This window comes from Sceloporus occidentalis, unplaced genomic scaffold (assembly GCF_023333645.1).
Source record: "Sceloporus occidentalis isolate IW3139 unplaced genomic scaffold, rSceOcc1.0.p SCAF_7, whole genome shotgun sequence".
In the NCBI taxonomy this organism is placed as follows: Eukaryota; Metazoa; Chordata; class Lepidosauria; order Squamata; family Phrynosomatidae; genus Sceloporus; species Sceloporus occidentalis.
The window spans coordinates 79,968,279-79,982,086 of record NW_028316987.1 but is presented as its reverse complement, the minus strand read 5'-3'; positions in this window follow the sequence as shown (position 1 = coordinate 79,982,086).

The window sequence follows — 13,808 nt, the reverse complement described above, 5'->3', positions numbered from 1 at the left end:
AGCTCTTATGCCTTATAACAAGAGTTGGGAATTTATGACCCTCCAGTTGGCGATGATCTGCAATCTCCATTATACCATGGAAAAGTTATTTACAGATTACAGTTCTTGAACAAGGAATTTACAAAGGAAGACTAGAAAGAGAAACGGCTGGATTTAATACATTAGCAAAGGTATGAACAAAAAGCATGGCTTCATGGCACATTGCATATATTAATACAAGAATCTTCACTACTGTACATATAACAAAAAGAATCTTCTCCAAGAGAGTTTTAAACACAGGGAAATTCAGCTTTATTAGCAGATTTATTACTTTAACACATCAACATTAAATGACCACTGTAAAGCTCTGAAAGCCTTGTAGAAACTTACCCAGCCCTTTGAAATTTTGAGCAAAGGATGTAAATGTCTTTTTTTTCTGAATCCTATTACATTCTATCCCACTTTCAGAAATTTATAAATATGATTTATACCTGAGGTCTTAATATCATGCCTTACTGCATCAGAAGAAGTGGGTTTATATAAGTGTAAGACCATGTTAAAATAAAAACCAGTTAATCGTAAAGGTGCTGCCACATTCCTTCCCCCCCTCCTTTATTCCTTTTTATACAGAACATCCTATAGTTTTGAGACATTTGCTGCAAAATCAATGTTTTTGGTTTGCAGAGGAAACAGCCCTTTCTGTGCAGGCAGTAGCATTTTCTCCAGCAATCATAGTATTTCAACACAGAAATATTTGCTACAAAGAAAATGCCTTTTCCTGTGTAAAAACCTTTTCTTTGTAAAAATACCATGTGCAATTTTTGTGCAGAATAAGTCCCAAAGAGCAACTAATCTTCAAAAATTAAAATTTTCAAAGACTTTCTTGCAGTGGGAAGAAAATTGTTAAAATTATTCATTGCCTCCTTTGAAAAGAAAATTAGCAAAGAATTGCATTTACTGGCATAGATTTCTCTGTAACTGCTCTGAAAAGCATGCTTGGGTCTGATACAAGCAGGAGGAAATCTCAGAAGAACTCAGAAGAGAAATGAGCTTCTTTTCTTGGTCTACTGAGCAGATATAAAAACATATTTCAGCTGTATTTCTGAAACGGATCTCATTTCTAGCTGATTAGTTGAGCATCCTATACCTACTTAATTGGCATAGAGTTCCATTGAACTCAGTAGGACTTACTTCTGAGTAAAGATGCAAAACTAGGTTGTTTAACTAGGTTCATAGGGTTAAGAACCAAAGCTGAAACATAAAGTTTGCTCAGGTCAGGCTATTACTTACGATTCCGTCTAAGTTCTTCAGTCTTTTTAAACACTCAAGCTAGACTTTCAGTAATCTCTCAGCTTGATCCTTTCTTCTTGTCCTTGGAACTCTCTTCTTCTTGTCAATTAGCCCCCACAGAAGGAAGATTTTCTTTGGGGAAAAAAGAAGAAAGAGGGAAGAAAAGGGGGAAATGGCTTCAACTAGGTCTTAGGCAGGGGGTACTTTAATTGGGGAAGGCAGAATGCATGCTGCTGATTTGCATTAGGAGAAGGCATTGTAATTGCTCTGTGAAAAGTGGCTCACATTGACTTCAGTGGAGCTGAGCTTTCTTATTGCAAGATTAATAAATACATGTCATTTCCTCATAACCGTTTGAGAGGCTTCTTGTGTGGCAGGAAGGGAGAAAAGCTTTTTTAATTGTAATAACAAAGTGTGCTTTTTAATGAAGAGCCATGCATATATGCATGCTCTGACTTTGTAAGCTTAATATATAAGTTCAGCAGATCTGAAAAACCAATGATAACGATTCCTTCAGAATATATGACCCTTACAGATGACACTGACGCTCTACAGACAAGCGCAATGGGGCACCGTCGTCACGTGTGAGGGGCGGCGCTTCCAGACTGAAGATCTAGAGATCCCTAGAGAGAACACTCCACTAGGCATTTGTAGCTCCTATAGTGCAATTCTATGGTCAATGTCTGGCAGATGCTGACCACAGAGTTGCACTGGAGGACCTGGAGATTCCTAGCGAGGTGTTCTCTCAGGTAAAAACATAGTGTTTTTTTATTTGCAGATTTTCCACATTCACGGGGGTCCTGTGCCCCTAACCCCAGCAAATGTGGAGGGACGAGTGTCCTCCATTGTATACATTGGGACTTGAGCATTGCTGTCAGCACTGTACTGTCAAAGAAACTGATTCAGTTTAGCAGCAAAGATCTCAGAGATAAATAGAAGGCAAGTGGATAGGTGGGCATTTATTAGTTGTGTGGGAATGCCTAGGACCAAAACAGTATTTTAAATTGTGTCTAGGAGGATGGAACAGACTAGAGTACAAAAGTCCTGAAGTATAAAACCACAGAAAAAAAGAAATCAAAACTGCTTACTGCTGCTAGCTCAAGAAAAAGTTTAATAGAATAGTCGAAACACAACAGGCTAAAGCAAAAAATAGCACCAGAAACTAGCTGAAATTCTCATGCTATACTTTCCCCATTATATTTCACACAATTTTGAAATTAGGAAATCTTATAGAAACAGCAGGAAGAATCCTAGCCTGGCACAATTTCCATCCCCTGTGATCATGAGTTTTTATTGCTGTGTGAGGCCCTGCTGCCTCTTATTTCAGAGAAACCCAGCAAGATATAAGATTGTTCTAATTGTGGCTAGGTGAGTAACTTGTGTTCGGGAAAAGTAGTGGAGCTGTTCTGGCCTGAAAGAAGTCTGCCTCCAGATGAAGCAGAGAATACAACTGTCGGCATGCAAAATAATAAGGGACTAAGAAAAGCACTCTAGGATACCATTTGCAGCCCCCTCTTCCATAATGCACAACCATTTGTAATTACCAGCAAAGCAGCCAATGCTGCAATGATATTAGGTTAAAATGTCTCACTCTTCCACTTATCCAAGAAAATGAATTTTAAAAAGAAATAAAATTCTGCTACAATTCTTAAAAGGAGTTATTGTTAGAAATTAGTATCTTCTAGATACTAATTTATTACTATGGCTACCACTACTGCTAGTTACCTAGGATTGCCAGAATGAAAACTAGTGAAGGCTCCGGTACTTTTAATGGATGCGTAGAAGAAGGAATTTCAGTAGATCTTGCTAGTTACATGGCAAGCAGTACTTGCTAACATTCCCTTCTCTACACAGCCACTAAAGGTACAGGTGCCCTCTCCAGTTTTTATTTGAGAAACTTTATCAGAAGTAGCAGCTTCCTTGCCCTCATGTTGAAGTTGGAGCAGAGCTCAGAGGAGGGCAGCGTGTGCCACTTTGAAGGCTTTCTCTGGCTGAGGTGGGATTTACTCTAGAGACTTAGCAGCTTAACCATCTAAAAAAATATAGGAGAGAACTGTCAGGTTGAAGCCTACTACATTAGTCAAACTAGACCAGGAAGGAACAAAATAGAGATATCAGTATAATCTGATAAGTCCTGAGTTCCACGTTTATATTTTTAAACATGTTTAAAAGACATCCACCATGAACTGTGGCCTGAAGGAATCATGGATGGAATGTTGGACTTTCTTGACCTTCTTAAAACATCCCAAAATTTTTGGGGCTGCATGAATGAAAACAATCATCTGGACTTTATGGACCTGAGGAAACACCAAAGTTTAGTTGTGAGTCCATTCCCATTGTAATCAAATTAATTTCGAGACATGCTTCAGTACTCACTCAATTGATTACATGACTTGATTCCATCCAAGTCCTAACTATGGACATGATCCATCTATTTATGTATCTAACTCGATGTATGTGATATACATGAGATGCTATTGCATAAGAGGAGATTGGCACCGGGTGCCTCTACCTCCTTTCCTAGCTAGCTTTCTACTGTTCACTCTCTATCCATTAGTGACATCAGGAACCCCAAAGGTGCCCCCAGCCATCCCTCTCCATCTTAGTGCCTAAGCCAGGAAGTTACTTGTGTAAGTAAATTGATTCTGGGCACATTGAAAATGTGGCACATTCTTTCAAGGGAGACCCAGCATCCCCCTGCTGCATTAGCCTTCAGCTAGCAGGCAAAAATGTTTTTATTCATATGGTTTTTGGCAATTCACTAACTGCTGAGAAAAGGTTGTTTCAAAGAAGTGCCATACCACATAGTAGTATGGTTTTCAACTGCTTTTACATTCATATTATATTTTGTGTAATGTTTGTTCGACAATATTGTGGGGAGGGGGGTCTGTTGTCAGCCAGTCGTGGATCCCAGTTTTGAGACAAGGGTAGATTATGATTCAAGCAAACACAGTGTGTCCACAGGGCTGTTCTTCTGAAAACTGTAACACAGAAAGGGAAAAAGGTTATTGAAATAAACAGGAGGAAACAACGAAACAGCTATCTATTGTCGAGAGAAAAGACTAGCAGATGCCATGTGTGACATATGGAGCTGGCATCAGGCAGATATAAGATGGATTGCTTGAATTAGTTGTGTTACCCTCAGGGATGTTTGTGAGATGCAATTCAGCAAAGGGTTCTTATGTGGTGTATGCCAGTAATACCACTTGTGTTGCACTGAATTACTTCAGTCTTGTGTAACCAAGGGTGTCATGAGTATGAATCTGTGGGTTGTGAAACCTGTACAATACTTCTGTGGCTCATTTAACCATGTTCCCACATACTAAAACTATAGTATATCTAGGAACTGATAAATCAGACTATTTCTAGTTTGTTAGATTTTTTTTTGTATTCCTTTATAAACCTGTTTTGCTCCCCTGCAAATTCACATTTAAATATATACATTTAAATTTTAAATGTATTTTTCCTCAAAAAAGGCATTTTAAAATGTATTTCTTTCTCAAATAGGCATTTTGACCCCCAACTTTCTTTTTAAAATTGAAAACTACATGAGAAGCTTCAGGGTGTACCAGAGCAGGTGGATGACTAACGCTATATCTGCACTGCAGAAATAATTTAATTTGATACTGCTGTAACTGCCATGACTCATAGCTATGGAATTCTAGGATTTGTAGTTTTGTGAGAGATTTAGCCTCCTCTGTCAGAGATTCATGGTGCCACGACAAACTACAAATCCCAGGATTCCATAGGATAGCATCATGGAAATTAAAGCGGTGTCAAACTGCATTAATTTTGCAGTGTCGATGCAGATCCAGTTCTCATTATTAGGCTAGGAAATGTGGATCAGACCAGTTCATCCTGGAACCAAAAAAGATGAAATTTCTCATGTATCCCAAGCTCCCTCCCCCTTTGGATAAACCAACAGTGCCTTGGTTCTGATAAGACAAACGTTGTCCCCATCTTCAAAAAGAGGAAAAAAGAGGATTCCAACAATTATCGTCCAGTTGGTCTATCATCAATACCAGGAAAGATTCTAGAGCAGATCATTAAACAGAGAGTCTGTGAGCATCTAGAAAGCAATGCCATAATCACAAAAAGTCAACACGGGTTTCAGATAAAGAAAAAGAGATTAGATCAGTCAGACAAATCTAATCTCTTTTTTGGATAAAATCACCAGCTTGTTAGATGAGGGAATGCTATGGATATAGTATATCTCGATCAGTAAGGCTTTTGACAGGGTTCCCCATGACATTCTTCCAAACAAGCTAGTGAAATGTGGGCTAGACAAGGTAACTGTTAAATGGATTTGTAATTAGTTGACCAGCCGAACCCAAAGGATGCTCAACAATGGCTCCTTGTCATACTGGAGATAAGTGACCAGTGTTCTGGGTTCTGTCCTGGGCCCAGTGCTATTCACCATCTTTATCAATGACTTGGATGACAGAATTGGGGACATACTCATCAAATTTGCAGATGACACTAAATTAGGAAGAGTAACTAATACCCCAGAAGACAGGATCAAGATTCAAAATGACCTGAATAGACTAGAAAGCTGGGCCAAAGCAACAAAATGAATTTCAACACGGAACTGCACTTAGGGTGGAAAAATCAAATGAACAGATATAGGATGGGGGACACCTGATGAACAAGACTATGTCTGAAAGGGATCTGGGAGTCCAGGTAGACCACAAGTTGAACATGAATCAACAGTGTGATGTGTCAGCTAACAAGGCCAATGCAATTTTAGGCTCCATCAATAGCAGTATAGTGTCTAGATCAAGGGAAGTAATAGTGCCACTATATCCTGCTTTGATCAGGCCCCACCTGGAATATTGTGTCCAGTTCTGGGCACCACAATTTAAAAAGGATGTCGAGAAACTGGAGCATGTCCAAAGGAGGGCGACTAAAATGGTGAAGGGTCTGGAAACCATGCCCTATGAGGAAGACTTAGGGAGCTGGGGAAGTTTAGCCTGGAGAAGAGAAGGTTAAGAGGTCGTATGATAGCCCTATTTAAATACTTGAAGGGATGCAATATTGAGAAAGGAGCTAGCTTGTTTTCTGCTGCTCCAGAGACTAGGACCTGGAGCAATGGATGCGAGCTACAGGAAAAGAGATTCCACTTCAACATTAGGAGGAACTTTCTGACAGTAAGGGCTGTTCAACAGTGGAACAAACTCCCTTGGAGTGTAGTGGAGTCTCCCTCCTTGGAGGTCTTTAAGCAGAGGTTGGATGACCATCTGTCGGGGATACTTTGATTTAGATTTCCTGCATGGCAGGGGGGTTGGACTGGATGGCCCTTGCGTTCTCTTCCAACTCTATGATTCTATGATTCTATGATTCTAAGACATATTTCCAAACAATGCAAAGTCCAATAATAGTTTAGCATGGTATCTGAACCTATTCTAACTAATGGCTGTGGTTTGTGAAAGGTTGTTAATCAGGGAAAATATACCATAGTTTGTGCTTTAGTTCACAGATGTCTGAGTATACACATCACTGACAAACCTAACAATGGACAGCTGAGCATAAGTATCCACATTCAATATATACATTTTTTAAAAAATCTCAAACTCTTTCCATTCAAATTCTTAAAATAAAAACAAACTAAACAAAATTTTCTGATATCTGCACTTGTCAAATTCATATGAAAAGTTTCTCTAGTATAAATATGATCTTAGCATACATTTCTCACAGCAGTTTGCTGAGGAATCTATGAGAAAAGAAAGAAGTGTCAAGAATAATTCAAGACCACAAATAAGGTGGCATTTAAAAATGCAACAGCTATTCATGGATGTATACGCTGTATGGCGGGATACACACCGCCATATAGTACGTATTGTATACGTACTAGGGTTAGGAAGGGGCGGTGCTTCTGCACCCCCCTAACCCTAGTACATATACAATACGTACAAGATGGCGGCGCCCCTTCCACATGGGCACCGCCATCTTTACGTACTGGACGCATAGCGTCCAGACGTGTCGCGGTGCCTATGACGTCGCAAATGCGCCAGCGGCGCTTCGCGACATCATCAGTGCGCCGCAAGAAGAAGCTCCGAAATTGAGCTTCTTTTTTGCTCTGCGCGGGAGCCGCACGGTTTGGCTGCTGCAGCTCCCGCGCGGAGCAAATGGCGCCGGCGGGGAAGTGCCGCAAAGCGGCGGTTTGTATCGCGCCTATGTTTCCCTTTTTCCTACACATTTTTTTAAAAGCCAAGACCTTTTTGTCACATTTAGGAAGAAATTTACAATTTTTTTTTATAAAAATGAAGCACATAAAACACCTGTCTCTAAACCAGCCACAATTGGGATTAGTGTTGTGCCTCTAGAAGTTGTTGAACCATGGAGACAAAAGTGAACTAGAACTTGTTGTTCATCATCCATCATCATCAACAACAATATGTAACACATCAATTCTTACTTTCATACTAAATTTTTACTCAGAAGCCATGCATATAACGAAAGCCATCATGATGTAGTGCAGCGGTTCTCAACCTGTGGGTCGCGACCTCTTTGGGGATCAAACGACTCTTTCACAGAGGTTGCCTAAAAGCATCAGAAAACACATATTTTTAATTACAGTTATGAAGTGGCAACAAAAATAATTTTATGGTTAGGGGTCACCACAACATGAGGAACTGTATTAAAGGGTTGTGGAATTAGGAAGATTGAAAACCATCGGTGTAGTGGTTTGAGCACTGAACTATGGCTCTATAGACCAGGGGTCAGTTCCCCACTCTACCATGGAAACTTACTGGGTGATATTGAGCAAGTCACACACTCTCAGCGCCAGAAAACCCTGAGGTCCACCTTAGAGTCAACCTAAGTCAGAAACGACCTGAAGGCACACAGCAACAAAGTGCATGTAATAGATGTATTAACCTTTATGGGAACAAGGCCATTGGCTGCTGATCCCTGGTGGTTGTAGTCAATGAGCATTGATATAATACCTGTTCCTTACACGCTGGGGGGAAAATATGCCATTCTAGTCCTCCACATTAGATAACTTAAGAAGCACTGCTCTGAATCACCCATCTTGGTTTCAGGAGCCAGGAGCTCATAGTACTGAAGACACAACTTCCTTTTATTTCATGATGGAAAAAAGTCAGTGAAAATCACAGGTCTAAATCCAATTGTTAGTCCAAACTAGTTATGTGCTTTCTTGATAAGTTGACATTTATGTACATTCCATTGATTCAGCGGATCTAGTCGAGCTGGAGCTAGCAATTGGATTTAGTTACCAAAGGAATTTTATATGAGGGAGCATATAAACATTTAAATGAGTAGGGATTTAAAAGTCCCCCCTCACACACACACACACACTAGCTATGGTCTTCCCACTTAAAAACATCCCCCCTCCATTGTTTCTTCAGAGAGAAGAGAATATATATGCATGTTTTAGGCTTAACAACAAAAAGTAACACTAAATAAAAAGCCGTTTCCACCTGGATCCCCAGTCAGAGGAAGCTAGCTTTCACAATGTATATTTCTGTCACAATTTATCTCCCTAGGAAATCACAGCGCTGGGGGGGTTTGTTTGCATTATCTATCTTTCCTTGTTGCTTATCACAGTATCTTTATCCAGGCAAATTTTTCTGTTCTATCATCAGCTAGAAAGGTCTTGCTTCCTTCAGGGTTTATACTTTCCCCCTCTCTGTAATGTCCCTGGAGATTTTATCAAGGTAATCCCAATAAAGCTGTTTTGCAGAATTCATTTTCTGTCCTCCATTATGCCTCTGTACAGCTTTCTAAAATAAAGTGACCATTAAGAGATATTAGCAAAGTGCTAATTATTTCTGGCAATAAATGAAAGAATCTGTATTTCCAAAGGACTATCACCTTTCTAGCCCCTTTTCAATTTAGCTTTCCTTTCACCTGCATATTGGTATCCGTAGCAAAGAGTGCAGTCCATTTCAAGCACTTAGAAATATTATTCATACCATTTCATCTTTTGCTTTAAAGGCTTTTTTTATCTCACCTCCTCTCCAACAACAAAAATATCCCTCATGAAGGAGCATGGGGAATCAGAAAAGAAGGTTATGTCACAACATGTGCTTCAGAAACCTTCAAAATATAATTAATAAAAAAAGTTACAACATAACAACTCACTTTCAGTTGCAGCAACCTTCAAAAAATGAAAAAGGTTTGCAAATCCCTAAGTAACACATCAAAGATACAGGGTTCCCTTTGTGTGTTATCAGCAATCACCTGCAGTTGAGGTTCAGGAGATGAAAAGAAAAACAGAATTGCAGTCGTTAAAAATTGGCAAGGTCACAATGTTTGTTACTTTTTAGGTTAGGGAAAAAGCCACAAAAGTTCATCCCCATCATGTCCTCTCCCAGACACCATATGTGTATGTACCTTCAAGTTTCCTAAAGACTTATGGTGACCCCATGATTTTCATAGGAAATGATAGGCAAGGAATGCTCAGAGGTGGATTTTCCAGCTCCTTCTTCTGAACTATAGCCTGCAGCACATGGCATTCATTGGCAGTCTCCCATCCAAGTACAAACCAGACCTACTTTGCTTACCTTCCAAGATCAGATGGGATCTGGTTCCATTAGGGTATTTAGGCTGTCACCCTAGACATGATAGAGGGGTATACAATTATTTAAAGTGTGGATGAGTTGAGAAGGACAGCTTGGGGTCGTTCAATTAAGGTGAGTGTTGGGAGGCTTAGAACAGATAAAACCTATCACTTGTGCACATAGCACATACTGTAGTTAAAAATATGCTTCCATCAAAGTTAATAGTGGCTACCAAGATGGATAGCATTTTTAAAAGGTGGGGGACAAAATACCTAATAGACTTTCAATTTTTCATAGACTGCAGCTCTCAATCACTCTAGTTTGTTTAAGGATAGCCAGTGGTGAAAGACCATGAGATAGAACTGCAATCCAGCAACACCTTAAAAAGGGAAGTGGACATGTTTACAGGGAATATGAATGGCATGTGACATTGCACTAATGTTTTGTTTAAAGTGATCTATATGGCTACTTTAAGAACAGAACAAGAGAACCAGAGTGGTGTAGTGGTTTGAGTGTTGGACTATGACTCTGGAGACTAGGGTTTGATTCCCAGTACAGCCACAAAACCCATGTGGGCAAGTCACATAATCTCAGCCTAGGGCAAAGGCAATGGTAAACCTCCTCAGAACAAACCTTTCCAAGAGAACCCTGTAATAGAGTTGCCTTAGGGTGACCATAAGTCAGAAACGACTTGAAGGCACACAAGAACAACAACAAGAAGAAGAAGAACAAGAAGAGAAAATAGGAGTTTGGTCTTATGCATCAGTGCTCTTCTTATTTTCTTATGAAATACATGTGATACAAAAAGGACATGCTCCATTAATTTAAAAAGTGGTCTTATTGAAATTATGTAGATTTAAGGAATACCTCACATCAGTTTATGCTGCATCTTGTTTACCGATTGGGAAAGAATGACATAGATTGCGTACTTTTTCCATCATGTTTTTATTTTATTCACATATACATATACGTATATACCAGTTCTGACTTATTACCATTCTTCAATTCCAGGTACATTCTTCTTCAAATCTTATAACATTCATCCCAAATTTATCCTCCTAGCTCACTTTAACCAACCTTCGCATCAGTTCTTCCCATCTCATTCCTTCATTCTTTCTTCATTTCTTACTTTCTTTTACCCTTTCCTCCTGTTCTTCATTCAAAAACTCTCCATCCTCATTCTTCTTTCTCTACTCCTTCTTTACTACACTTACTTGCACCTTCATACTCACAGGAGATTATCGCACTGGGTTCTGAGAACGTTCTCATCCCGTGATGAGAACGGAACGCATTTGAGTATACCGCACGTATGTGTTCCAATCGGGTTCTCAGAACGCTTAAATGTGTTCCAAATGTGTTCCAGGAGGGTACAGATATGAATGTGTTCCCAGAGAGCTGAAACGTGATGAGAACGTTTCAACAGAGGTGTGTGCGATATTCTTATCTGTTCTCAAATCCGTTCTCTCATTCCTCCGTCTCCTGATTGGCTGAAAGAATGACAGGCAGGGAGGGAGGCAGGCAGGCGAGCGACTGCAGTGAGGGAAGGGGTGTGTGTGTGAGGAGGGAAAGAAGGAGGGAGGGAAGGGAGGAAAGTTGGGACAAGTGAGAGAAGAGGAAAGAAGGGAAAGAGAGAGAAAGAGAGAGGGAAACAGGGGGGCCAGAACAGAGAGCAAGAGGGAGAGGGTCTGGCTGCTTCTGCGGGGCCTCTAGTGTCATGTCCAGTGGGGCTCCTGTGCTGTCACAATGCAGGAGGCAGGGATGCCCAGGACCTTCTCCTCCTTCCCTCCAGGAGGGAACCCACAAAAGCTCCTCTGTTTGGAGCAACACACAAAAGCAAGCAAACAACTCCCAGAATTCCATAGCAAAGAGCCAGACAAGAGTTAAAGCGGGGAGGGAAGCTCACAACCTGAAGGCACACATTACATGCACACACACAGGAGGAAATGGGATGACAGCAGAGGACTCTTCTTTTCTAACCGGTTTAAAGAGCTGCAATGGCTGCAGGGGCTCTCCCCTTGGTCCAGTCCCCTCCCTTTCCCTCCGCTTGAAGGGACCTCCGTGGAGCTCCCTTAAAGCCCAGGCTGCCAAGGAGAGGACTCTGCCCTTGGCCCATCAAGTTACATAAGTTTTATCCTATTTTCTTCAAACATATGCCAGCATATGAAGCCCCAGCGTTTTATAGGGGCTTGCCTTCCTTCCCTCCCAAGAGAATCCTCAGACTCCCTTCGGAGGGAAGACAAGATGGGAGGGGGGGATGCTTGCCTTCCTTTCCTCCCAAGAGAATCTTCGGAGGGAAGACTTCTCAGTGAGGCTGAGAAGCACTCTCCCAGCCAGAGTCCCTAGGCTTACTGAAATCCCCCACCTCCCTTCCCCATAGAAATCAATCCAAAAACTGAGTTTAAAAGGAGCAGAGGCAAGCCCTTTGGGTCTGCATCTGGGAGAGATTTTAAACTCCGTTTTTGGATTGATTTCTATGGGGAAAGAGGGGAGAGGGAGAGATGGCAGGACATCCCCATAGCCAAGCAACCTCTGCCTCCTCAGATGAAGACCCATAGGGCTCACTGCTCTTTAAGCTCCGTTTTTGGATTGATTTCTATGGGGAAAGAGGGGAGAGAGAGAGATGGCAGGACATCCCCATAGCCAAGCAACCTCTGCCTCCTCAGATGAAGACCCATAAGGGCTCTCTGCTCTTTTTTAACCTCCGTTTTTGGATTGATTCCTATGGGGAAGGGAGGTGAGGGATTTCAGTAAGCCAAGCCTCCCTTTTTCCTCTTTCCTGGGAGCAGCGCCTCTCCCGAGCCGTCCAACCTCTGAGTGGCGACGTCATCAGAACACAGCCCACAAAACGTAATACAGCAAACCATTCTGAGAACGGTTTCGCTGTGCGGTAAAATGCAGTTCTGATCACGTTCTGATCACGTTCTAGTTTACTAATGCAGTAATATCTGTTCCAGGAATGTTCTCATCACGTGATGATAGGAACGTTCTCAGAACGCAGTGCGATAATCTCCACATACTAAAACAGTCATCCAAACTGCCTCCTTGTCAGTATTGGTCCAAATTTCATTATATTTATGAAGGTTTTTTTAATAGTGACATAAAAAATAATCCTTCTCCCCCTTTTCCTCTCTCCAAATTTTAACCTCTTAGCACTTATACCTATGATTAATATACTTAGCATAAACAGTTTGAAAGACTAGCTACATTAGTCCTAGTATGGTATCTTCCTCTTAAAAGACTGGAGGATATTATCTCCCCTCAACTCTATCCCTTACAGAACTCCCTCCCCACATAGTAGGCTGCTTACTATAAAATATCTTCTGCATGTACTATAAAGGAAGTACAGATGGTTTCCAAATGGTACGTGTCCAGTTGTGAAACAATGGGGTTCTGTCATTCCTTATGTAAAATTGTAGCAAAGAGAGTCAGAATTATAGTGATCAGTCTGGTTTGTTTTAGGTTTAAGTACATCCTGTGCTTTGACTTCTCAGGAAAACAATCTGGGCATTGCTTTTGAAGGGTTTAGTAATAACTTGGCCGATTGTGGTTTGAATTCAACTGAATTATGAACTTTACCATTTGCCTAGTCATGTTGCAATGCTGCAGTACTAATCTTCATCCCTCACTTCCAATACATACACATTGTTGTATAATGCATTATAGAAGTTGTTGGTTTCAAAGATTTCTCTTGTTCAAAACAAGGGGCAGTGCCTTGCAGAACATGCTGGTAGCCCGATATAACTGTTCACCTAACATTCAACAACTGAATGTTGGGTGTATTCTAGTAGGGACTAGCTAGTAGACCTGTTGGCTTAACATTCAACAGTGGAGTCAGTGTGTGCCCTCTTCTTGGAACTAGCGATCAGGCTCTCAGCTTGATTTACCCACTCAGTGTGTGTTTGTTAAACTGTAGTAATATTTCTTGTGTTTTGGAAGCAGTCTATGATATATTTGGTTTGTTGATGATAAAAGGGAATATAAGGGCAACGGTTTAATTCATGATGTATTTATTTATGG